Below are 24,905 nucleotides of genomic sequence, written 5' to 3'. Positions count from 1 at the left end.
TCAAAAGCATGTAAAAAAAATGCAACTACAAAAATTAGGAACCACTTTGGTGGGAAGGTAATAATGTTCCCTGCGCCTTCGGCGTTTAGTCATGCCGTTCACATGACCACGGAGATGTCTGCTGACAGCACTGGCTCTTCGTCTTTGAAATGGAGATGAGCACCGCCCCCTAGAGTTGGGAACCACTAGCACATACGTGTGAGGGGAACCTTTATCTTTGCCTATGTAGGACTTCCTTTTCATTATAGTTCAATTATTGGCTGTATGGTTGCATTCTATTCTAGTTTAGGAATTTTAGATAACTAGATCTTCCTTGAGGATAATTTTGATACGTGTATGCTTGTTTATACTGCAAACCAAATGCAGTGTTGCCATTTGATGTATACCTGAGCATATTTCAGAAAATGTACAGTAGCTCCCAAAAGTTGAAGAGAATGATTACCTTCCACTCTGGGAGATGTACAAGATACAGTGGGGGGGTTTCTCCCACAGGTAAAGCGGCTATGGCAATGCAAGATCTTGCTGGCCACATGTGACTCGAGTGTTTTCAATGTCCATTCCCCCCCCTGCCTCACTGTTGTGGTTTCTGACTTTGCCACAGCACAGCGTTGGCTGTTTTACTTTATTGCATCTGGAGAAGAAATCTAGAGTTTGTGCCACCCCTGGAAATTTGCCTTAAAGGGTAATTTTCAGCTCTGCTACTTTGCTTTGCAGAAAGAGGAAGGAACAGCAAAGGGAAGAGAAATGAGTAAATGTAAGATTTGGTCCAACAGTTCTTAGTGTTTTATGTGAAGGAGACCCAAAATAGGCTCATATGTATGTGGTAAGTTAAGACTGTCTCTTGTCAGGGTAGCAAAGAAGCATTTATAGAATGGCTCTTCCGGGATATCTAAGTGGCACTAGGATAAGCAGCTGAGGATATACATACTGGTTCTTGCTTTTTAAATACAGGCAATGCTCGACTTATGACCACAATTGAGCTCAAAATGTTTGTTGCTAAATGAAATAGCAATAGCAATAGCACTTAGAGTTATATACTGTTTTTACAGTGCTTTTACAGCCCTCTCTAAGTGGTTTGCAGAGTCAGCATATTTTCCCCAACAATCTGGGTCCTCATTTTACCCCCCTCAGAAGGATGGAAGGCTGAGTGAACTTTGAGCCTAGTGAGATTCGATCTGCCAAATTGCAGGCAGTCGGCAGTCAGTAGAAGTAGCCTGCAGTACCGCACTCTAACCACTGCGCCACCGCGGCTCATATTTGTTAAGTGAGTTTTGCCCGATTTTATGACCTTTCCCATTTTATGACTTTTCTTGCCGCAGTTGTTAAGTGAATCACTGCAGTTGCTAAGTTAGTGACACAGTTGTTAAGCGAATCTGGCTGCCCCATTGACTTTACTTGTTGCAAAAAAGGGATCACATGACCATGGGAGGCAGCAACGGGTCATAAAGTATGAACCAGTTGCCAAGCCTCTGAATTTTGATCACATGATTGTGGGGATGCTGCAGAGGTTTCAACTTTGACCAAAGGTCGTAAGTCATTTTTTTTCAGTGCTGTTGTAGAAGAAAGAGCTGCTCAGAAACTGCGATATCAGCCTTGGAATTGCCTCAATATGGTTTAATAAAGAGAAACTCCAAAACTCCTCTCACCCACTGCCATAAAATCGTATTTCCACCCACTTGACGTCATGAAACCACTTGCTGTGCCTTCCAGCCACACAAAAGATGGTAAATACGGCTCTTTGTCAACAAAAGCTTGCCCAGCCCTACGCTACAGATAGAGTTACTGTATTTTTCGGAGTATAAGACACACCATTTTCCCTCAAAAAAGAGGGTGAAAATCTGGGTGTGTCTTATACACTGAATACAGCATTTTTGACGTGCCGAAACCCTTCCCCCTTTTCCAAAATGGCTGTGCATAGCTTTAGGAGGCTTCCAGAGTGCTCCTGGGGGCTGGGGAGGGCTAAAATGAGCGAAAAATGGGCCGTTTTTTGCTTGCTTTTGCCCCCCCCCCCCAGCCCCCAGGAGCACTCTACAAGCCTCCTATGTCAACCTCACATCCTAAATGCATGCCCTGTTTTTGGTAAAAAATGTACCTCTTGAAAAAATCTTGGTGCGTCTTATACTCCAATGCATCTTATATTCTGAAAAATACAGTATATGAATGCTGCTGTCTCCATAGGGAAGGAGCAGATCCACCCCCAATTTCTGGATCAAAAGTCAGCAGATAGAAACCACCCTATAAATAGATTCCTGCCCTTGGCATTTGGGAGCTGCTCTCTATAGGTTGTCTTCGACGTATAGAATTTTTAATGTTCTCACACGGTGAGTTGTCTTTCACATAGCTTTGAAGAAATCATTCGGCACATTACACTGCATAGCAGTACTGTATATGAATATGTTTTTGCCTCTGATGTAAGGGGAAAAAATATCAATAAAATTAAAAGTAAAGGATTTGGAGAAAGAGGTTTTTCTAAAAAATATTTCCCCCTTGGACTTTGACATCTCCGGATACCTGGCTAACTCAAAGACTGAATTAATACTTTTATTGGCTAGTACCCTTTATGAAAAGGGGACATGGTGGCTCAGTGGCTAAAACGCTGAGCTTGTTGATCAGAAAGCTTGGCAGTTTGGCGGTTCAAATCCCTAGCGCCGTGTAACGGAGTGAGCTCCTGTTTCTTGTCCCAGTTTCTGCCAACCTAGCAGTTCGAAAGCACGTAAAAATGCAAGTAGAAGAATAGGAACCACATTTGATAGGAATGTAACAGCGTTCCATGCGCTTTTGGCATTTAGTCATGCCAGCCACATGACCACGGAGACGCCTTCGGACAGCACTGGCTCTTCGGCTTTGAAACGGAGATGAGCACCGCCCCCCAGAGTTGGGAACGGCTAGCACATATGTGCAAGGGGAACCTTTACCTTCACCTTAACCGTTATGACTTATTTTCCATGTTGGAGAAAGCTCACTTCTCCAAAAAGCAGGGGTTTCCGAAATACATTTTCTGCTTGTCTGTAGGAGGGTTGTTGTTATTTATAATTTTCACAGGTGCAGTGAAGGGATTCCATTATCAGGGCATAGCAATGATCTAGCAGAATGGGATTTAGTATTTAATGGGAGCAATTCTGATAAAATAAAAATGCGGCGACATTTGATGCGTGCCTGTCGGTTGGCGGTGTTTGAATTCATCAAGTGTGTCTAACTGGGCTGCCAGCTGTATAGAGTAGGGAAATATATGATGGTGTGTGCAGTTTTGTTTCTTGTGTGTTCACTTATCTGTGGCAAAGCATATGTTGCCTTGCAAATGACTTTTTAAGTTAGAAACTGAGCAAGCTAAAATGAGCCACTCCAGACACCTGAGTCTGCAGTTGACAAATTTAGGTAATTGAGACCATAATTTGTACTGAGGCAGCTTGAAGGGTCAGCAACATTGGATTCATCGTACACCAATCCTCATGAGGACAGGGACTTGTCAAATGGCTCTCGGTTCCCAGTTGCAAGCAGCGGTGGAGATTTTAAATGATTTCTTGCTTAATACACGAGCCGTTCTGTGATTTGGATTGTGAAATGCCTTAAAATGATCTGAGATGCATAATGGGGGGGGGGGGACCCTCTTGAGAATAGCATAGCATAGAATTCTTTATTGGCCAAGTGTGATTGGACACACAAGGAATTTGTCTTTGGTGTATAAGCTCTCAATGTACATAAAAGACAAGATACATTCGTCACGAATCATAAGTCACAACACTTAATGATAGTCATAGGGTACAAATAAGCAATCAAATCATACTAGGAAACAATCAGTATAAATCGTAAGGATACAAGCCACAAAGTTACAGTCATAAGGGGGAGGAGATGGGTGATAGGAATGATGAGAAGATTAATAGTAATAGTGATGCAGACTTAGTGTATAGTTTGTTGAGGGAATTATTTATTTAGCAGAGTGATGGCGTTCGGGGAAAAACTCTCCTTCTGTCTAGTTGTTCTGGTGTGCAAGTGCCCTATAGCGTTGTTTTGAGGGTAGAAGTTGAAACAAAAAAAAATTAACTAGATTTATTGGTAAATGCGTAATTATATTAACACACCAATGTGTTGAATATATTTTCTCTGACCATGAGTTGGTTTTGAGAACTCTTGGGTGCAGCCAGCTTGTTACTTTTTTTCTGATTAGTATTGGAGTAAAATTAATGTTTCCCAAACTGAACCAATTCCAGATGTGTGAACTTGCAAGAATTCCTGCTAGCTGGGGAATTCTGGGAGTTGAAGTCTGTATATCTTGGCAGTTACCAAATTTGAGAAAAACGGGCCATTGTTTGCTCCTTTTTGGCCTCCCCACCCCCCAGGAGCACTCTGCCAGCCCCCACAAGGCTATTCATGCCTTTTATTTGAAAAAAAATGGGCCCGTTTTTGCCCCCCCCCCTTTTGGAAAGCTCTTTAACTGATTGATGAGAATTACATTGATCAAGTGCTGTGCCAGCAGGAACAAAGTTAGGTGCTGCAGATTGTCAGCGATTTCCTTCTCTAGCACATGGATAAATACACCTGAAAACATCTACCTACCTACTCTCTCTCTCTCCCCCTACCTACTGTATTTATCTCTCTCTACCTACCTACCTACACTCTCTCTTTCTCTCCCTACCTACCTACTGTATTTCTCTCTCTTATCTCTCTATTTCTCTCTCTCTCCCCCCCCTCTCTCCCTTTATCTACCTACCTACCTACTCTCTCTCTCTCCTTACTTATCTACTGTATTTCTCCCTCCCCACTCTATCTACCTACCTACTGTATTTCTCTCTCTCTCTTTCTATTTCTCTCTCTCTATCCCTCTTACCTACCTACCTACACTTTCTCTCTCCCTATCTACCTACTGTATTTCTCTCTCTTTCTATTTCTATCTCTCTATCCCTCTACCTACCTACCTACACACACTCTCTCCCTACCTACCTACTGTATTTCTCTATTTCTCTCTCTCTCCCTTTACCTACCTACCTAACTCTTCTCTCTCTCTCCCTACCTACTGTATTTCTCTATTTCTTTCCCTCTCTATCACTCTATCTACCTACCTACTTTTTTAAAAATTTCCCTCTTCAAAACCTTGGTGCGTCTTATACTCTGAAAAATACGGTAAATATATATTCCCCACAAAAACAATCCTGTGTTATAGCTAACCTAATGCCACTCACTTCGTTCAGTGAGCTTCCATGTCTCTTGTAGACCTATATCATCATTAATAGTACTTGTATAAATAGGATGACAAGAGCAATAATCCCTGTATTTAGTTCCAGGCCTACATTTGCAACTTCCCTCTCATCCACACTGTGCTCTCCATAACAAGTGTGATGGAGGGAGTCAAGATAGCCTTCATTGTATCAGAAGACTATCATCAAAGAAATCTCAGGGCGGAGAATCCTGCTTTGGCTTTTCTTAACCCAAAGGTGCTTTTTCAAGCGACAACTGGACTTTCTTTTCCTAGATGTTTTGCTTCTCATCCAAGAAGCTTCTTCATGAGCTGAAGAAGCTTGTTGGATAAGAAGCGAAATGTCTTCAAAGGAAAAACAACAGCAACAAAAAGTCCCGTTGCCTCTTGAAAAAGCAAAAGGTTAAGTAAAGCACATACGCAAAAGGTGTCGAGGCTGAGCTTTAATTAACACCATGGTCAGTGATACCAAAGCCCCTTGCAAATCATTCAGAATAGTCCATCCATCAAGATATACAATAATACAATACAATACAATACAATAGCAGAGCTGGAAGGGACCTTGGAGGTCTTCTAGTCCAACCCCCTGCCTAGGCAGGAAACCCTATACCCTTTCAGACAGATGGTTATCCAACATCTTCTTAAAGACTTCCAGTGTTGGGGCATTCACAACTTCTGGAGGGAAGCGGTTCCCCTGATTAATTGTTCTGTCAGGAAGTTTCTCCTCAGTTCTAAGTTGCTTCTCTCCTTGATTAGTTTCCACCCATTGCTTCTTGTTCTACCCTCAGGTGCCTTGGAGAATAGTTTGACTCCCTCTTTTTTGTGGCAACCCCTGAGATATTGGAACACTGCTATATAACCATGGTTTTCCCAGTGTCAGTGCCAGATCTGAAATTGCATTCGGTGTAGAGCCAGATACGATCAACCTGATAGTACATTTTGTCAAGGAGAACTCCTGGACAATATACAGTATGTTCCATCCAGATACCTTCAAATTTCTTTTTTTAATTTTTTAAAATTATTTTTACATTTAAAACAGTGCAGTACCGCAGAGTCGAAGTGACCATACATTCACATTATACACCATTAGTCTCAGCCATTAACTATTAGCCTGCTTAGTGCATGATCTATCCTTCTGTCCAATCACAATATATACAGTTTGTTCCAGTCTTGTCACCTTGTCTTATACCAATCATAAAATCTGTTCCAGACTTCAAATAAAATTTCTTATGGCAGGTAGGACCACATATTTTTTTGAGGTAGCTGAAATAGTAACCTCTTATTGGGGCCACCAGTGCTTTTTTTTTTCAACCTCTTCCTTCAATCTTAAATGTTTGGCATACTCAATTACTGCCTCAATATTTTTTTCCCCAGTGTTGATACAGTGCAAGTACTGAGGGAAAATTTGAATGGATTCGGATTCTCTTTTTGTCACGAAATGGATATGAAGGGCCAACAAGCAGATTTCAGCCCAAATCCCCTTGCAGGATATATAGTGAGATTCTTGGCCATATTGTATGCTTCTTTGCTTCTGAAATTACTAGGTGATGTTCCAGCTGCAGGTGCAAATGGTTTGTCTATTTAAACTACTTTTGCTGTCCGTCAATTCTCCCAGACATACACTATATATTGGATCATGTGCAGTGAGATGTTTTAAATGGCTGCCTCACTATGTGCTTAGAACAGGGCACTCAAACTCGATTTCACTGAGGCCACATCAGGGTTGGTGTTTGGCCTTGGGGGGGGGGGGCGGGATGGGCATGGTCAGCTTGACCTCACTTATTTATTATTTATTTATTTCTTTGGATTTATAAACCGCCCCCTCTCCCAAAAAGGGACTCGGGGCGGTGTTGCGGTGGCCCGAACACTCTGCCAATAAAAATGGGCTCCTGATCTCTGTTTTCGTCTGCAACGCCCTCCTGCAACTCTCTGCCAGTGAAAACAGAGCTTGGGAGCGCCGCACGCAGCCCTCCCGAATGACGTTTTCGCGGGCAGAGGCACCGCGAGCCACTCCTTTGATGGTTTCCAGGGCGGCCCTGTGGGCCAACTCTTAAGCACTCCTTGGGGGGGGGATGGGCGTGGTCAGCTTGACCTCACTTGCGCTGGCGGCACCTGCGGTGGCCCGAACACTCTGCCAATAAAAATGGGCTCCTGATCTCTGTTTTCGTCTGCAACGCCCTCCTGCAACTCTCTGCCAGTGAAAACAGAGCTTGGGAGCGCCGCATGCAGCCCTCCCGAACGCCGTTTTCGCGGGCAGAGGCACCGCGAGCCACTCCTTTGATGGTTTCCAGGGCGGCCCTGTGGGCCAACTCTTAAGCACTCCGCGGGCCTGATCCAGTCCCCGGGCCTTGAGTTTGACACCCCTGGCATAGAACTTCCATATAAATAGTTGATTTGGTATGTTGTGAGCTGATTTACACCTCTCAACCATACTTTTCCACCTTCCTCCCATTTGAAGCCTCCTTGATGCATGCTAAACGTGAACAGTATGAAAAAGAATAGGTGCCCTACATGCCAGCAAAGTCTCTTGTCGTATTGCAGACGGTGAAGTGGGAGAAAGAGGGGAAATGACTTAGCCTTTATTTGCATCCTTATTTCAAATGCTGGTTTCACATCCTGATATGTGACCAAGTGTTGATGGTATCAGCATTAAGACCTTCTGCTTAAGCTGGGTAAATTGCGTGATTAGATTTCATCCAAGCGCCTTCCAAATAAGAATTGGCTGATAAGCATTTATGACATAGTCACTCCCTCCACAGCCAGATTAGTATTCTTTTGAGGGAGAGAAATCTGCCAAAATATACTCCCGTTTTTAAAAATATTTTAACTGTATCTGCAATTATATTTAGGATAGCCACTGTATATAGAAAATGTGCTAAATTTGATATATAGACGCTTCTGTTAAACCCTAGCGCATTTGCTGAGGGTACTCGGGTGTGACTAAAAATATGTTCTGTTTGGGGGGAAAAAAACAGACAAAGTGTTAGTTGAAAACTGACTGGACGTGTTTTCATTTTCCTGTACACCGCTTGGAGAGTCCAAGCAATGGGTTAATTCAGTCTGCTTGCCCTTAGGACTGAGGAACTATTTTTCCTTAAGCCACACCTCCTCCTGGTGTGCTCAATCCCCCAGAATTCTTCCTCAGTCAGCCCGTTTGGACGTATTTAGTTAGAGCTCTGAGCTAAATTGATCTTTTTTTTTTGGCTTGGACTCTCTAATTGCGTTTAAAGTTTTTTCTCTAATATTCCCCAACCTCGTGAGACGTTTCTCTCTTCAATTCTGCGACTTTCTTCAATAGAATCTGCACTTGAAGGCCAGGAGGTAAGCTACAAGGTGGTGGGGGGTGCCCCTCAGCCGATCCTCTTGGGACGGCTTCGGAGGCCTGCCGCTTGTCGTTTAAAACGGCGCGGCTGCAGCGGCGAGGTTCCTAAGTCCCCAGGCCCCTCGTTTGTTATTTTCGTCGAAGTTTTTTCGCTCCCCGGCCTGCTAGAGGACCTCTGCCGCAGGGAGGAGTGGGCGATCGTCGCCATTGCGAGGCGCGTTCGCCCCTCGCTCTCCCTTAGCCCCACGCTGTTGCGGCGGCCATTTTTAGGCGCGAAAATAGCGCGCCCAGCCATGGCCGCCATTTTGCATCAGCCTCGTTGTCAGGAGGCCGCTGGAGGTGGCAGGGCCTAGCAAGGGTTTCTCGGGCTAGGATCGCCACCTTCGCCATTTGTCTATTTTTGCGAGCGGCGCTGGTTCCTGTGCCATTCCAACGGTCATCATACCGGCTCAGGGAGGAGGCCTAAGTAAGCGCAGGCCTGAAGATTTTTTCTATAGTCATTCTCCTCCCTGCTTCTCCTGCGGAGCCTTGCACCTCGGTGCAGGCCCCAATCCTACCCCTGGGCCTCCGACTGGTGTGAAACATGGGATGATTTCATAGTATTGATTCGATTAATTGTATATATGGCAATTTTAACGATCATTTCGTTTTGTTTCCCATTACAGCACCCAGTCTATATCTATCCTTCTGCCTTATCATAGCCTTGCTCCATCTTGTGTGGTCATTGACTATGGACCTGCCCAGTCCTCCCGATTCCCAAGACGCTAGGCCGAGCCTCTCGCAGGCCCCTAGCAAGGGTTCCTCCTCTTCGGGGAGTGGGGGTGCGGGCAAGAGTGGTGGGGGTAGCTCTGGGAAACAGCGTTCCAGAACCCCTTCGGTAGCTGAGGCCAAGGATGCTGAAAGGCGCCAGCGGGCCCTTGACAAGCAATTCGAGAAGGCCAGACGCCAGGCAGACAGGGTGCAGTCCCTTTCAGGAGCCCCTCCCTCCCGGGAAGATCTCCAGTCGGTCCTCGCCGAGGAGGTGGAATCCCAGGACCTATCCCCTAATAGGTCATTTGCAGAGCCGGCTTCCCCGGTCCCTTCTTGGGCCTGTGAACAGGTTCCTCCCCCTGGGGATGCTAGCATAGACGATATGCAGGGTGAGGCTTCACCCCCCCTAGAAGAGGGCTTGGATCCCGATTCTGACTCTGAGGAGTTATCGCCCCGCATGCAGGAGCTAATGGCCCGCGCCATTGCCAAGGGCATCACGGAGGCCATGAAATTTAAAAGCCCTACCGCAGCGGCCCCTAGGGGTCCCAAGCCCGATCAGGCAGCTCCGCCCCCAAGCAAGCGTGCTCGCCATCCTTCCCTGGAATCCTCGGTGGTCAGCGAGGCCTCTGCCATTGAGGACCCTGACCCGGAGGTGCTAGGCCTCTCGGACGACGAGGACCTTCCCCCCGAAGCGCCCGCCTTTGCGGGTCTCTTCAAGCCCAGCCTTTTTAAATCGGTCCTTCACAAGGTCAAGGCTGCCACCAGGGTGGGGATCAAGCCCAAGCCGACCGCGCCGGCGGATGATGCCCCTCCGGCTAATCCCAATGCGGTCATGTTTGATGTGCCAGCGCCCCAGCAAGAGCTGGTTCCGGTCCCGGGGCTGTTCCTCGACTTAATCCAGCGCCAGTGGGCTCAGCCAGCCACGCAATCCTCTCCCAGTGGGGTAGATAGGAAGCTTTATACTATGGAGCCAGTGTTGGAGGACCTTCTGGCCCTTCCCACTGTCGACCCGCCCATCGCTGCGCTCACTTCCAACTCCTCGCTACCGGCCGACCTCCTGGGAGGCCTTAAGGCGGAGGACAAGAAGGCGGAAAAGGCGTGCCACAAGACCCATCTGGCGGCTGCCTGGGCCATCAGGGCCTCTTCTTCCGCTTCCTTTTTTAATAGGGCTTCTGTGATCTGGCTGCGCGAGCTCCTAAACAAGCTCCCGGCGGGAGACATCCGTCTCCACCAGGACGTGTCAAAAATAATCGCGGCCTCCCAGTATGCCGCTGACGCGTCCCTCAATGCCACCAAATTTGCCTCCAGGGCCCTCGGTTCTAACATAACTTCCCGTCGACTGATCTGGCTCCGACATTGGCAAGCGGACCAGAAAAACAAATGGAAACTGGCTTCCGCCCCCTTTAAGGGGTCCAAATTGTTTGGCGAGTCCCTGGATCCTCTCCTCATTGAGTCCAAGGACAAGAGGAAGATCCTACCTTCTCTAAATAAAAAGCAGGAACGTAAGGCCGCTCCCTACTCTAGGAGGCAGTCCTTTCGTGCCTCCGAGCCTTCCACCTCTGCCTCTTCCTTCTCTCCCTCTAATAGGTCCTTCGGCCAGCAGGGCGACAGGTCCCAAGACAGAGCGCCCTTTCGGGACAGAGGCAGGCAGCAGTTCGGCTTCCGCAAGTATAACCGCGGTGGGGCCTCCAACAGGCCGTTCCGTAAGTCAAAGTGACTGCCAGGGCTTGGCGCCCATCGGGGGTCGCCTCCAGCTGTTCGCCTCCCATTGGGCCCAGAACACCGAGGATGCTTGGGTTCTGCAGACAGTCAGGGAAGGCCTCTCCTTGGAATTCCTGTCCCTTCCCCCTCGGACCTTCATCCGGTGCCCTGTCCCGTCCTGCCCCCAAAAGAGGCAGCGTATGGACCAGGAAGTCCGTCATCTCCTGGACATCAGGGCCGTGGAACCAGTTCCCCAAGGCGAAGAGGGGAAGGGGTTTTACTCCATCCTCTTCCTGGTACCAAAGAACTCGGGGGGGTGGAGAGCCATCTTGGACCTCAAGAACCTCAACAGGCATATCGCCTACCGGAGGTTCAAGATGCAGTCTCTGCAGTCCATTCTGGCGGGGATTCGACAGGGAGATCTTCTCACATCTATAGATCTCAAAGAGGCATACCTCCACATCCCCATCCGTCCTCAGCACAGGAAGTTCCTGCGCTTCTATTATGCGGGTCGCCACTTCCAGTACAAAGCTCTTCCATTCGGCCTCTCGTCCGCTCCTCGGACGTTTACCAAAGTGCTGGCGGTAGTGGCGGCTCAGCTAAGACGCAGGCCCATAAGGCTCCAGTGCTACCTGGACGACATCCTGATCCAGTCGTCGTCCAGGCAGCAGGCCCTTCGGGATCTCCAAACCACTATGAGATCCCTCAGAAATCACGGCTTCACTCTAAACATAGAGAAGAGCCATCTCACTCCAACCAACAGACTTGTACACCTGGGGGCGGTGATAGATACCAACTTGTGCAGGGTTTTCCTTTCCCGAGACAGGTTGACCGGTCTAAGGTCCATGACCCACAAGGTGTTGAGCTTGAGGCAGGCTCCAGTGGTCCTTCTGTCGCAGCTGCTGGGAAAAATGATCTCCTGCATTTCCATCGTGCCGTGGGCCCGCCTGCATTCCAGGTCTCTTCAGTGGCTGCTGCTGCCGCACCAGAGGGCATCCAGGAGCAACTCTACCAGGCCGATTCGAGTTCCCCCGGACGTGAAGAGGTCTCTCCGCTGGTGGGTGTCTCCGGCCATCCTCAAGGGCCACCTATTCAAGGAACCCGAGAGGTTGATCATCACCACAGACGCCAGCCTCTCCGGCTGGGGAGCCCACATGGGGTCCCTGGTTGTTCAAGGCAAGTGGTCCCAAGTGGAATCCAGCTACAGCATCAACCTGCTGGAACTGAGAGCTGCTCGCCTGGCCCTGCGACATTTCAGCCGGCCCATCCATCGTCAACATGTGCTTCTGATGACGGACAATGTGGCCACCAAGGCCCACATCAACCGTCAGGGCGGCACCAGATCCAGAGCACTGATGAGAGAGGCGGAGTCCCTGGGACGCTGGGCGGAGCGCCATCTGGAATCCCTTCGCTCCGACCATATCTCCGGAGTGGACAACACACAGGCCGACTGGCTGAGCAGGACGACCATAGATCCTGCGGAGTGGAAACTGGACCCTCGCCTGTTCCACCAGATGTCCGACAGATTCGGGACTCCGGCCGTAGACCTGTTTGCGTCAAGGGACAACAAGCAGCTCGACCGCTTCTACTCCCGGTTCTTCACCCCGGGGGCGGAGGGGACAGACGCACTGCGTTGCAAGTGGCCCCGCGAGCTACTGTATGCCTTCCCTCCCCTGCCTCTCCTTCCTCAATTCATCTCCAAAGTCATCGCAGAGGGAGCAGAGGTCCTTCTCGTGGCCCCGCATTGGCCCCGCAGGTCGTGGTTTGCCGACCTTGTCCACCTGTCGGTGTCTCCTCCGTGGCGCATTCCTCCGGACCAGATCTCCCTCAGCCAGGGGGCCGTGATTCACCCAGAGCCCCAGTGGCTCCAGTTGGCCGTCTGGCACTTGAGGGGGACCAACTAAAAGACCAAGGCCTGTCGGAGGAGGTAGTGAACACCATTCAGGCGGCTAGACGCCCTTCAACCACTAGGATTTATGATGCGTCCTGGGCCGCCTTCGCCAAGTGGTGTGAGGAGCTGCTCATCGAGCCGACGACCGCGCCTGTTCCCAGAGTGCTTGACTTCCTTCAAGCGGGACTCAACAAGGGCCTGGCCCCGAACACCCTTCGACGCCAAGTGGCGGCTTTGTCTACTGTCTGGTCGGGCGACCACCTTTTGCCTCTCAGCAAAATCCCGAAGGTGCGTCTTTTCCTCAAGGGCGCTTCTAACCTTCGCCCTCCCACCGTTCATCGCTATCCTACTTGGCAGCTGTCCGTGGTCCTGCGGGCCCTCTCTGGCCCTCCATTCGAGCCTTTACGCACTACTTCTCTTCGATTCCTGACGCTGAAGACGGCCTTCTTGATTGCCATCACGTCAGCTCGCCGGATTTCGGAGCTGGCGGCTCTCTCTGTTCGCCAGGATCTGTGCGTCATCCACCCTGACAGGGTCATTTTGAGGCTGGACCCGACCTTTACCCCCAAAGTAAACTCATGGTTCCATAGAGCGCAAGACATTGTGTTGCCAAATTTTTGTCCTCATCCGTCGCATCCCAGAGAGCGATCCTGGCACAATCTTGATGTCAGGAGGGCCCTGAAGGTCTACATCGCTCGTACTGCGGAATTCAGGAAATCAGAGGCTCTTTTCCTCTCCTTCCAGCCCGGTTCCCTAGGGAAGAAGGTCACTTCCTCCACAATTGGCAGGTGGCTTCGCGCTTGCATTGCGACTGCCTATGAAAGTCAATCCAAAGCCGTTCCGCGCGGCATCACTGCACACTCCACACGAAGTGCTGCTACTTCAGCGGCCTGGGCCACCCAGGCCTCGATCCTGGACATCTGCAGGGCCGCTACGTGGTCCTCTCCTTCTCCATTTGTGCGACACTATAAACTGGACATTTTCGCCTCGGCTGAGGCGTCTTTCGGCAGGCGTGTGCTCCAGGCGGTTGTGTCAGAGACCGAATCCCGGGAGCCTTCTTCTGCCCACCCAGATGGACAATAACTTTGGTATGTCCCATTGCTTGGACTCTCCAAGCGGTGTACAGGAAAATGACCATTGGCTTACCTGAAGGGTCCTTTTCTGTACACCGCGGGAGAGTCCAACCCACCCTGGCTCTCAAGGCCGGGATTCGGGTTCCTCGTGTCAACAGTACATCATCTTGGACGCTTCGCTCCGTCCGCACGAACTGACTCCTTCAAAGAATTCTGGGGGATTGAGCACACCAGGAGGAGGTGTGGCTTAAGGAAAAATAGTTCCTCAGTCCTAAGGGCAAGCAGACTGAATTAACCCATTGCTTGGACTCTCCCGCGGTGTACAGAAAAGGACCCTTCAGGTAAGCCAATGGTCATTTCCTCTTTTTATATTTTTAGATTGGGAACAAAAACAGCAGCACTGGCTGAAGGTGAGAATGTTGTTTTGTTACACAGTAAATGCTTGTTTCTCCCACCACCCCTTGCTCTTTGTTTCATTTTTGCAGTGAAGGTTGTTACCTACATTTGGTTTGGGGATGGTATCTGGAAGCTCATTTTTAAAACAGTTGTTAATGCAATATTGTTCTTTTTTTTTCTTAAAGTGAGACATAATGCAACCTTAATGCATAAGAACACCTACCTTTCCTGAATCAGTAAATGAATAAATAAACATGTCTTCCATTTTTAACGTGCTATTTTCTTTTACTTGGCTTTCCCTGCAGCTCTCTTACTACACAGAATAATGAACTCTCCATGACTTAAGTATTTAGTTATTTATTATAATGCATTTTTAAAAAAGCAAAAGATGCTGACCGCAAGATATGATGTAGGATTTCTCACAAATATTAGGACGCTGTAAATCCTGTTTACCTAAATGTGATGCAACTTGGTTTGCATTTCATTGTACAGTTGACCTGCTAGTAAAAATTAATCCTAAATAGAATCCTATATAAAATAGAATAGAGCTGAAAGGGGCCCTGGAGGTCTTCTAGTTCAACCCTCTGCTCCAGCGGAAGACCTCATACCGTTTCAGAGAGGTGGCTCTCCAGTCTTTTCTTAAAACTCTCCAGTGATGAAGCTGCTACAACTTCTGTAGGAAATCTGTTCCACTAGTTCAGGGGTGTCCAAACTTGGGAACTTTAAGACTTGTGGACTTCAACTCCCAGAATTCCCCAGCCAGCCATTCTGGGAGGTGAATTCCACAAGTCTTAAAGTTCCCAAGTTTGGACACCCCTGCACTAGTTAATTGTTCTCACTGTTAAGAAATGTATCCTTAATTCCAGATTGCTTCTCTCCTTCATTAGCTTCCATCCCTTCTGTCTTTCCTTCTGGTGCTCTGCAAAATGAGTTGAGCCCCTCTTCTTTGTGGCAGCTCCTCAAATACCGGACAACTGCTATCAGGTCGCCCCTAGTCCAAATGCAAATGTCATTGATATTTGATAAATGATAAAAAGAATGCTATAGGTGTAGCCATAGCACAATTTCAGTTTTCCATTCTATTACAGAACATTGGAAGTCCCAAAAAATGAATTCTGATTTGGGGGTATTTTCAAATCTCCCTAAATAAAACTCTTGCCTATTATTTATAAGATTCCTGCTTTGTGTTTACTTGAATTGCTTTTATTGCCATAAATTTTTTTTTTTAAAAACAGTAATGCTTTATTCACACTGAAGAGAACTGACACTTTGATTGCTTTTAATATCTTTTCAAACTTTCCTATTAATGAGCATATTATTCTGTAGTCATTAGTGTCTTGCACCAATCTAAAGCCGCACACTTAAAATTTGCCACTAGATGTCAGCAATAGAAAAGAGAATAAGGAAGGATGTGTAGCGCAAGATACAAATGACTCAAAACATTTGTTTTATCTTGCATCTGACACCCAATGTTTGTTCAACTATTCCCATTCCTTGCAGCCACGTATATAGGTCTGGAACTTATGACATAAACAGTATTTCTTGCAGTAGCTTAATTTACTTTGATTTTAGGTAAAGACAATTGTGTCTTATCCCCCCCCCCCCCCCCATTTTTAACTCTGAAATTATTGGGGGGGGGGAGGGCTAGGAGTTAGCGTTCTACATAGATTAGTGAATGAAATTATATTACAGCATTACCAAAGAACTGAGACAGTTGAACCTGTAGGTCTGTGGAAACGTATATTGATGGTCTCTGCCAATTAGGAAACACGTATAGGTAGTCCTCGCTTAACGCCTAGTGATGGTCGCAGTTACAATAGATCTCCAAAAAGGTACTCATGACCCAGTTCCAGTGTTCCAATGTTCACCCCACATGGGCATGGAGTTGCATTTTAGGTGCTTGGCAACTGGGTTGATTTATGGCAGTTTTTCAGCATCCCACAATCACGATTTTTCGATGCAGTTTTGAAGTCTGTAGAGATTCTCAGTCACCCAGGTCATGGTTGTCCCAAAGGGGCTTTTTCAAGAAGCAACTGGGCTGTCTTGTTTTTTTTTTTCTTTGAAGAAAGTCCAGTTGCCTCCTGAAAAAAGCATCTTTGGGACAATGTAGTTTTGCCAATTTCTCGTGATTGGTTCTAGTTTCTGATTTTTTAAAAAAATGCTCACTGAGTATAAAGGATTTGTTTTAACGATCCCCACATTCCCTTATCTGGCCCGTTTGCTTAAACAGCCACCGCAAATAAAAGCTTAAAAGTCAGGCCCCAGTCATTGCGGTAATTTGCTTCAGCGGCCACCGTGACTTACCACTGTAATCCTGGGCTCAGTCGTGGTCGTAAGTCGAGGACTACCTTGTAGTGGCGGAAAGTGTTTGGCAAATTCATCTTCCACAGTAGGCAGTGGGCTTCTGTCGGGTTTGATTTTGGAGGAGTTCATATTCCTGCAAGAGCTGGGCTGCAAAGTAGCTTTAGCCCCAATGGCTGGTTTTGTGTGTGTGTGTGTCTGTGCTTGCGCGCAATTCAAATTCTAATGGCTGACTTCAAGAGATGGTTGTACGGTGCAGAATAAGCGCCAGGTTTTTATGTGCAGTTCACGAAGAGGAAATGCTTGCCTGTGTTCGTGGCCGGTTACCAGTTTCAAAAGTGAGTGAAAAGGAAGTGCATCAGTCTTTGCCCCTGTCTCTTTGACACTCTCCAAACACCGGGTATCGCTTTTAGGCATTTAAAGAAGTATTAAAAGCACGAAGATTCTTTAGGGACTTGAGCAAACAATATTTGCTTCTTGTCTTCCAAAGTGCTCAGTACGTGAGGGGCTTTTGGTGCTCTATGAGCTGGCTTGTTTTCTTGCAGATGTTTCATTACCCAAATTAGGTAGCATCATCAGTGCTAGTAAAGAGCATAGTTTGCTGTCAGTTTATACTCTAGGGACTTGCCCATCAGTGTGGGTAGGAACGGTCTTAGACAGGGGGTGTCCATTTCATTGAGGGCCGCATCAGGTTGTGTTTGATTTTTTTTGGGGGGGGGCAGGGGGGGCGTGGTCAGCATGTCACTTGTGTGTGTGTGGGGGGGGGGTGCCTGTGGCGGCCCGAGCTCTCTGCCAGCAAAAATGGGCTCCCGAGCTCCATTTTCGGCTGCGACAGCCTGCTGCAACCCTCTGCCAGAAAAAAACGAACTCAAGGGGGTGGGAGGCACACACGGCCCTTGCAAGCTTTGTTTTCGGTTGGCAGAGGCACCGTGGGCCTGTTTCCAGGGTGGCCCCACAGGCCAGATCTCCCCGGCCTTTGACACCCCTGATCTTAGGGATTCTTTGGTTGGGCTGTTTGCTGTTGGCTTCTGGATTATAGTTTACTTGATTGTCAGCCTGATGTTAACCTTGGAGTTAATTTACACTGATCTGGATGCTGAATCTCTTTAAGTCCACCACCCCACTTGACAGGCAAGCCACTAGAATATAAACTGGCAACAAACAGCATTGCTTACCAGCACTGATGATGTTACCTAGTTTGGGTAACGAAACGTCTGCAAGGAAACAACCAAGCTGAGAGAGTGACAAGGAATCATGTCAACCGTGAGCTACAAATATTCTCCTTTATTACGCTCAGTACATTTTACAGTCTGGATTTTACTTTTTAAGAAACCGGATGCAACGGGTAGCTCTTTTCTCCTGTTAGGTAAGCTTGATGATCCTTGCCAGAGACTGTAGCTCCGATGGCAGGTAGTCCCACTAGGCTTGTGATGGCGAACCTATGACACACATGCCACAGGTGGCATGCAGAGCCTTCTCTGCGGGTAGGCCAGCTGTCGCCCCAGCCCAGCTCCATCGCACATGCATGCATGCCTCCCGCCGGCTAGGTGGTCTTCGTGTCCCTGCTGGGCATGTGCAGGGGGTGGGGCATATGTGGGGGATGTGCGCATGAATGTGTACGGGGTGCACACGTGTGTGGGGGATGCTCATTGCATTTTGGGCCCTCGCATAGCGTCCCTGCGTCCCGTTTTGGTTTGCAGGTTGGTGCAGGAGGCCTTCTAGGCCCAAAATGGAGTACAGGGGGTGTGGGAACATTGCATTATGGGTGTAGGCGTGCACCTTTGCATGCGCCTGTGCTTTTGGCACACAACAACAAGAAGGTTAGCCATCACTGCACTAGGCTGATGGGAGTGTGGTAGTTGTGCGTGCTTTTCTCAGGTGGCTGGTTGGGAATTTGAAGTTGGGGGATGTGCAGACAAGCTCAGAAACGGAACAGCTTTCATTCTTCTTTGCTTTTCCGTCTTGTTCAAGGAGTGGATATTTCTCCTTTTATCACTTTTGTTGAAATGTCATTTGCTGCTCTTTCACCATTAAAATAGGTTCTTCTTGTGCAGGTCCTGACCATGGCAGGTAAAAAAAAAAATACTGAAGTTGCTAAAGAGGAAGTGTTGCTGAATCCTATTTCCTCACTCCCCACCACAACAAAAGTCTAGCAAATATTTCCTCTTATTTCAATATCTAGATTAAATTGTGTCTCCGTTGTTCTTGCCCTGTATTATTTGCTGTGGAGCTCCTCAGTGCTTGGATTCATCTATCTATCTATCTATCTATCTATCTATCTATCTATCTATCTATCTATCTATCTATCTATCTATCTATCTATCTATCTATCTATCTATCTATCCATCCATCCATCCATCCATCCATCCATCCATCCATCCATCCATCCATCCATCCATCCATCCATCCATCCATCCAAAGAAGAGAAAGGAAGAAAATGGGACTAGTAATTCCATTTCTCACCTTGCAGTCCATAGGGATTTTTTTTTTTTGCAGTCAATCAAATTATCTGAACACTTGAGTAACAGTGAGCTGCACCAAAAAGGGACGCAGTGACTCAGTGGCTAAGACACTGAGCTTGTTGATCAGAAAGGTCAGCAGTTCGGCAGTTTGAATTCCTAGCGCTGCGTAACAGAGTGAGCTCCTGTTACTTGTCCTAGCTTCTGTCAATTTAGCAGTTCAAAAGACGTAAAAATGCAAGTAGAAAAATAGGAACCACCTTTGGTGGGAAGGTAACAGCATTCTAGGCGCCTTTGGCGTTTAGTCATGCTGGCCACATGACCACGGAGACGTCTTCGGTCAGCGCTGGCTCGTCGGCTTTGAAAGGGAGATGAGCACCGCCCCCTAGAGTCGGGAATGACTAGCACATATGAACCTTTACCTTTAATTTGCTCCAGTCTACCTATGACTTCCAAATAATAAATATTTATCTTTGCAGTTTTTGAAATGCAATTAACTTAGTGTCTAGTAGAACTGGTGTTAAGTATAGAACTAAGTCTCTGCCATGACATAATAGGACACAACATGAAAGCTTTCCAATTGTGCCCACAATGTCCCCCACCCCCCTGCACTCTTTTAAGAAACAATTCAAAATACGTTCCTTTGTTAGAGCTGGAAATCGAAGCTTTCACATTAGATTTAATTTAGATAAAGAAAATTGAGAGGGTTCTCCTTCTCATAAAAATGTCTTAATATCTTCTTGATCTGCTTGCTCTGCTTCCGTGGGATACCTCTGAGATAATATTGCTAAGTATTACTGCACTCAGGCAGTTGCTGGAGGCTTGGGCTTTGGTGTATACAGTGTGTGTGCATATAAATATAATATAATATAATCTTATAATTTTGGGCCTCCATATGCTCCGTTTTAGACTCATTCTAGTATGTGGAGATCCCCACAGCACATTGTTGCTGATTGCCGCCTCCGTGCGTCACTTTTTTGGCTTCCGCGCTCCCTGTTTTTGGTTTCTGCGGGTCGCATTTTTGGCAGGTTCCGGGTGGCGGGGATCCTGGAATACCGATGGATGATGGTAGGCAAGAGGCATCCATCATTTTCTTGTTTTCCTCCCCAAAAAAGGTAGTGGTGTCTTATAGTCCGAAGCGTCTTATACTCCGAAAAATACGGTGCGTTTGTGTATTCTTTTTAATAAATTATGGAAATCCTCCTGTAGGCTCATACAAATGGGCTTTGTAGGCACATGTTGCTGTACAGTTCTGAAAGCACGAAATATATTCTTCCTTTTTTCTTATCACTGATAAAAGCTTCGAGTGTGTGACAGTTATCTTTTTTTAAACTGAGAGAAAGCTGTAATCCTTGCATCACAACTTTGGTTAGGAAAGAGGTAATCCTTTTTGCATTGTTAAGATTTTAAAAGTAGCCATAGAGAGAAGAATAAAGAAATAGGCGTCAAGAATTTTACCATTTGCTTATTGAATGCATGATTAAAATGCTGAATGCAAATTGACTACAATATGTATTTTTCTTTGTTACCATTGAGCTCAGAAATTTGGTATTAAGAAACTTGTGAACATCAAGACGCTCATAAATTAAAGGGCATGTACTACTCAGCACAGTGCAATTGAGGATTTTATATGTTCAGTAGATTCTCTGCACGTGGCAAAAAAATAATCTCCATAATCAGGGACAATCCTATACCGATCCAATTCCTTAAATTTAGAATGACATTCTGTTTTCTTTTAAAAAATACAGATTGATGCATTTGGAAATAAACAAGGAAAAAGGTCACTATAGAAATATTCTCAAAATGGTCTTTCATCCAAATTAAAATAATGCAGTCAGCCACCCTCTTAGAGTTTGGATAGTGCACATCCAATTGAAAGCAACTTAAAAGCTACATGAAATAAAATGGCTTTTATTGTGTGCACAGTATACACAGACACCTTCATTCTGTTTTTTGTTTTTTTATTTTATTTTTATTTTATTTTTTTTGTTTTCAAAACAAACACAACACATAAAATCTTCCTTTTTTGCATACTGTAGAAAGTGTATCAGTTGGTTACAAAAGGCTTTCATGCATCTCTTCCACAGTCATCAAGCATAATTCATATTAACTCAAGTGTTTTAACTCAGATATTTATACATGTTATCATCATCATACCTCCATTTACATTTGACTATAATTGTTTAAACGTCCTTCATCATAAAATATACCAAAATTTAATACATAACCACATACTGGCATTTCATTTACTATTTCTAAAATCCTCCAATAACACTGAATCTTTATATCTTATTCTAGCTAAACATCCATAATATTCAATAACAAAATTTTCTAATCCTTCTTTCCAAATCATTATTTGCAATTTACATTCAATTTCCTTATGTTGTACCCCATGCCGACACCTTCATTTTTGAAGGATGTGGGGGAACAGCGCAGAGTAGCATGTAATTTGCGCACATGATGAGCGAAGATAGCTTGAGCTATGCAGGCAATCCTCGACTCGCAACCATTCATTTAGTGACTGTTCAAAGTTAGAACGGCACTGGAAAAAGTCACCCTTGCTGCATTCCCATGGTCATGTGATCAAAATTCACAGGCATGGCAATTGGCATGTATTTATGATGGGTGTAGTGTCCCGGAATTGTATGATCACCTTTGGTGACCTTCAGACAAGCAAAGTCCAATGAGGAAGCCAGACTCCCTTAACGACAGGGTTCATAACTTAACAACTGCAGTGTTTCGCAGCTGTGGCAAGAAAGGTTGTAAAATGATGGAAAACTCACTTAACAACTGGCTTGCTTGGCAGTGGAAACTTTGGTACAATTCAATTGCACAGAGGTGCTTTCTTCAGGAGGCAACTGGACTTTCTTGTTTTTTTCTTTTGAAGATGTTTTGCTTCTCATCCCAGAAGCTTCTTCAGCTCTGACAGGACAGTGGGGAATGGAAGGATTTATATTCCTTGCAGGCAGCTGGTCATTTGCATCCTTTGAAGCCGCTTGGAGGTTTAGCTGTGTCTTCAGGGTCACCTGAGTTGTGCTTCTGGTTCCTGTAGCCTGAAATTCTTCCTCTTGGAAATCCATTCCTTATTCCCACACCATTCCAAGGGTCTTCGTCCCAAATTGAATAGCTCAAAAGTCAAGAGAGATTCTCAGTCATCCAGGTTGTCCCAAAAGTGCTTTTTCAGGAGGCAACTTGGACTTCCTTGTTTTTTTTTCTTTTGAAGACATTTCACTTCTCATCCAAGAAGCTTCTTCACCTCTGACATTCAATTGCAGTCCTAAATCAAGGGCTCCATGCATTGGATGCCATTGGTAGGTGGTTTGGATGGATGCCATTGGTACATCAAAACACATACCTAGTTTATTGTCTGTGCGTTGTTTACTCCTTATTAGAAATTATGGGAACTGACTCATGATCACTGTTGGCTTCTGTGATTTAAACATTTGGCAGTCTCTTCCGTTCATTGGTATTACATCCTTCCATACTGCACTTCAGCTTCATTATCCTTGTTGTACATGTGGGTTGAGGGAGGGAGAGATCTAAGCAACCCTAGTGATACAAATATACTATACAATACAATACAATACAATAGTAGAGTTGGAAGGGACCTTGGAGGTCTTCTAGTCCAACCCCCTGCCTAGGCAGGAAACCCTATACCGTTTCAGACAAATGGCTATCCAACATCTTCTTAAAGACTTCCAGTGTTGGCGGATTCACAACTTCTGGAGGCAAGCTGTTCCACTGATTCATTTTTCTAACTGTCAGGAAATGTCTCTTCACTTCTAGGTTGCTTCTCTCCTTGATTAGTTTCCACCCATTGCTTCTTGTTCTACCCTCAGGTGCCTTGGAGAATAGTTTGACTCCCTCTTCTTTGTGACAACCCCTGAGATATTGGAAGACTGCTATCATGTCTCCCCTAGTCCTTCTTTCTCTTAAGCTAAACATACCCAGTTCCTGCAACCGTTCTTCATATGTTTTAGTCTCCAGTCCCCTAATCATCTTTGTTGCTCTTCTCTGCACTCTTTCTAGAGTCTCCACATCTTTTCTACATCGTGGCGACCAGAACTGAATGCAGTATTCCAAGTGTGGCCTTACCAAGGCATTATAAATGGTATTAACACTTCACACTACTAGTCAGCTTTCGATCTCTTGTGTTTTGAATTTCATTTAGGAAATAGAAATAGAGAGGTCTATGTACACGTGCTTGGTTTATAGAAAAACTGCCATACTACCTTCAAATATTGGTTCTTCAAATGAAAAAAAAAACAGAATAGCTTTGCAGTTCATTAATTTGATCCTTTGAAGAAGATTTCTTTATCTTGGGTGTTTTCTTCCAAAAGCATTGAAATTGGACGGTAGGCGGGGGGGGGGGGGGTCTGTTATCACTCACCGAGCCATGCGTCGGGGACAAAGTCATTATTAAAGTACTCTTACCCCTAAGGGAGTTCTCTCCGATGCTTCAGAATTGGTATTACATCTTGTAATTCTATTGCGTCTTCCTTTGAATTAAGCCCAAACTAAAATGTGTCAGATGCATCCAGCAGGAAGGCCATGCGTGCAATTCTTGTTTGGAAAATGTGCCCCAGCTTTCTGCCTGTCTGATTTTGACATGGCCCCTTGCATCAGACAATCCCATAAGGCTGTAATGGGCCGAGTCATTGTAATCAAATGCAGCGTTCCATGTGTCTAATTTCGCGAAAGTAGGTCAAGTTGGAAATAGTATTTCCCACTGATTCCTGCAGCCTGTTCTTATAGGGGGCCGCAGGCAGAGTTGGCTGATATCTTGGTGAATAATCCGGACCAACCAGTGGTAAGAATCTCACGGTCATTGGCATTTGGGACTGTAAATGTCTCCCATCAGACAGCATCCGATAATGAGAATTAGTGCCTAAAAATAAAACGTTTTAAAAAGAATTAAAATAGATGAATACCTTCTCATTCTTAAGAGGAAAATTATTCAGTTTCGTCGAACCAGAGCTATAGTGTTCATACATTTTGCCTTCTGTCAATGAAGGACCATTGCCAGGAGCATGATAGCAGTCTTCCAAATATTTGAGGGGCTGCCACAGAGAGGGGGGGGGGTCAAGCTATTTTCCAAGGCACCCAAAGGCCAGACAAGGAATAATGGATGGAAGCTGATCAAGGAGAGACATTTTCTGATATTGAGAGCAATCAACCAGTGGAACAGTTTACCTTTGGAAATGGTGGGAGCTTCATCACTGGAGGCTCTTAAGAAGAGATTAGACTGCCAATTGTCAGAAACGGTGTAGGGTCTCTCTGCTTGAGCGGGGTGTGTGTGTGTTGGACTAGATGACCTACAGTACAAGATCCCTTCCAATTCGGTTAATCTGTCTTTGTTTTCCAAGGTTATGTTGCCTCCGTCTCCTTTGCAGTGAGGCTCTGGGAATTTAAGCCCATCATATATTTCTACCCTGCTGCTGTTGGTAGGGCAAGAGAAACTATGTAAGGCCAAGCAAAACCGTGATGAATTCTCAAGAGTGACCACCCATGGCTTCCCTTCTGTCTGGAAGGCCCAGATACCCACAAGATTTCAATTCACTGATATCTGGTACCAGATTCAGCATCCAGTCTGAATTCGTGTGTGCGTTCGTTCATGTGTGTGTGTGTTAGTTAGACTAAATGACCTACAAGGTCCCTTCTAACTCTGTTAATCTGTAATCTTGTAAGACGTCATTTTTTTTTAACAGGACAGAGGAATAACCATCTAAATCCTACAGGTGTAGAGGACTAGTAATTTGGACCATCCCAAGGACCATAACTTTATTTCACTAAATTGAAATAATTTCAAAATCTCTGGATA

At 46.0% G+C, this 24,905-nt stretch overlaps 1 protein-coding gene across 1 annotated transcript in view; it reads left to right on the top strand.

Moving 5' to 3' along the window:
* The window catches only part of CYRIB (CYFIP related Rac1 interactor B), a 91,338-nt gene that overhangs the window by 39,920 nt on the left and 26,513 nt on the right, over positions 1 to 24,905 (top strand). Inside the window, exon 3 of the mRNA XM_081949878.1 lies at positions 14,307 to 14,338. The gene's annotated coding sequence lies outside the window, so the exon portion shown is untranslated. The remainder of the gene's footprint in view (positions 1 to 14,306; positions 14,339 to 24,905) is intronic.

Source organism: Natrix helvetica (assembly GCF_964273705.1).
Source record: "Natrix helvetica genome assembly, chromosome: 4".
Classification (NCBI taxonomy): Eukaryota; Metazoa; Chordata; class Lepidosauria; order Squamata; family Natricidae; genus Natrix; species Natrix helvetica.
Note: the sequence above shows the minus strand (reverse complement) of the source record. Positions and strands in the feature narration are given on the sequence as shown.